Source organism: Triticum aestivum, chromosome 1D (assembly GCF_018294505.1).
Source record: "Triticum aestivum cultivar Chinese Spring chromosome 1D, IWGSC CS RefSeq v2.1, whole genome shotgun sequence".
NCBI classification, from domain to species: domain Eukaryota; kingdom Viridiplantae; phylum Streptophyta; class Magnoliopsida; order Poales; family Poaceae; genus Triticum; species Triticum aestivum.
This window is the reverse complement of record NC_057796.1, coordinates 431771264-431773544: the sequence shown is the minus strand read 5'-3', so window position 1 is coordinate 431773544 and position 2281 is coordinate 431771264. Positions and strand designations below refer to the sequence as shown.

The window sequence follows — 2281 nt, the reverse complement described above, 5'->3', positions numbered from 1 at the left end:
CACGAATTCAGATGCGTCTGCTAACTGAAAATTTAGTATAAAACAGAGGAGCAAAACCAGTACTGTTGTGGTGTCGCACTAGTGGCAGCTGAATTTCGGTGCAATATTCAGGTCTTTGTCTGAAGCACGAGCCTCATTTCATTTCTTCAGATATATAATCAATGGTTGACTACTTAAGGCTTGGAGTGAGGGTCAGTCTCCGAGTCTGGTATAGTGGTATAGGCATTTTTTATGCAATTGTCCATCTAGAACATCATAAAGTGTAGGTCTCCTGTGATATCAGCTGACGCCAGCACATTTGTCATTCACAGAAGATGATTTTGTCCTGTGTCATGCTTCCAGGAAAAGTTCAGGCTCATACGAGCCAACGACGATGCGACTCTTTTGGATGCTCTCTCCTTCAGCGCTCGTAAAATTAGACTGCTTCGCAGCTTGACGGTTGAGAAGAAAAACTATGTTCAGGTACTTCATCTCCAAGTCCAAAGTTTCCTTGACCAAAACCCACCAACAATTATCCCAAAAGGCTATGAACTGAAATATAGGTTTACATGTGAAGCTGCTTATATCTGAATGTTACAGCTGCATTACAGCTGCAGTTTGTTCTGTAAAAATAGTTGCTAGCTCTTTCTGTGACCCATCTTTATTTCTTTGTTCTGTTTGGATGGAGCAGGAGCCCTCTTTGGTCGACATGCATGAGGAGGAGGAAATTGTCTCCCCACACAAGGTTCATCCCTCTCGACTTTACTGTGATGTTTTTTCTATCACTGCTATGTTGTAGCCTAGTTTCTGGTGTGGCCCTTAAACCAAGCTCATATCATATTTGCACCTGTATGATGTGTGTGTGCTTGATGCTCACGTACTAAGTAAGGTTGGTGGTTGTTTTGTGACTGAATCGTGTTTCAGTTTGATACCACTATGCTTTCTCTTGTCAAATTCGTCCCTGACTAGTATAGTTAGTACTATTGCAGCAGGTTGATTGATTGAGGGAAAACTCTTGCCTCTGCTTAACATATCTAAAATCTAGTCAAATTCCTCAACAACATATTTGTTTTTTACAACAACAATGCATTCAAAAATCTGACCTATCTATATACACACTTTGTGGAAGAAATAGGATATATATGTGCTTCTGTTGCTTCTATATTATATATATACATGTATGTTTAGTTATTCGGCATGCTTCAACATTTTTCTGTTTGATTTGGTGAAGGAGGATGCCTGAGCTGACCAGCAGGACACCCTCGTCCACCCCGGCCACCACACAAGGTCATCCTTCTATTTCTTTCGCTGTTTGTTCATGTGCTACTTGTGTTTCAGTTCCATTGGCTCCTATTGCAAACAAGTCTATACATTAGACTAGCCCAAGTGTTGTAAGTGTTGGGTGTCCTAGATACAGAAATATACCAATTGCAAGTGGGTGCTCGTGTTGTGCATAGTAGCAGATCTGTTTATGTGAGCTATACAATGGCCTATTTCTTCCTAATGATATGAACACTATCTCATGATCGACCAGGTCCCTGCTCTGTTTCTTCTTCTTTTGCATCCTGTATGTATGTATGTGTCTGACGACAAAGTGGTTTCTTCATAATTGATCGAGTCTGACAAAGTTGTTCTGAACATTTCTTGAAACAGGGCGAGGCCGGTGATGTCCGTGCGGTGATGTCCCTAGGGTGGCGCCACTGTGCCCGGCGCTTGCCCTGGTCGCCGCGGTGGTGCTTCGGCGGCTTCCCGACCCTCTCCTCGATGTGGTGATGGTCACACCACAGCCGTCGTGTGGCTGAGCCTCTGCTACGGTTACAACCTTCCTCTGGTGAGCTCCTCCCCGTTCCTTCTTCACTGATGTAGCTCCTGCATGGCCTTGGCCATGATTTGGGTTGGATGTGGGGCTCTGCTAGTTGCTGCTAGATGATGTAACCAAGCATCAACTCCTACTGGAGCTCTCTGGTGATAAATTCATGCGGTTCTAGGGTCTGTCAGTAGCTGCCCATGTGCACTTGCTTTATATATGTGCTCCTGTGATGCTCTGGTGGTATGGGGTTGCTCTGGATTTGCTAAGTTGGTTAGGAGCAGTGCTTAATCTGTTGTTTGCTCCTATGTGGCTCTGTTGTTTGCTCCTATGTGGCTCTGTTGGACTCATGCTCTGCTCCTACACCAGCAGCTTTTTTGGTTCTATATACACTAGCAGCAGTAGTTCATGTACATGTAATTGGACTCCCAGGGTGCAGTTCTTGTAAATTCTTCCATGTCTTTCTCTTTTTGATGGTGCTACTACACATGTTAG

The 2281-nt window shown here is 44.0% G+C and overlaps 1 long non-coding RNA gene across 1 annotated transcript; it reads left to right on the top strand.

The window, feature by feature from the left end:
* The first annotated feature begins 342 nt into the window (after positions 1-342).
* Positions 343-1988, top strand: LOC123172989 (uncharacterized). The gene is made up of 4 exons (XR_006485798.1): positions 343-462; positions 671-724; positions 1211-1266; positions 1633-1988. It is a non-coding gene; the product is annotated as an uncharacterized lncRNA (long non-coding RNA).
* Positions 1989-2281: the final 293 nt, after the last annotated feature.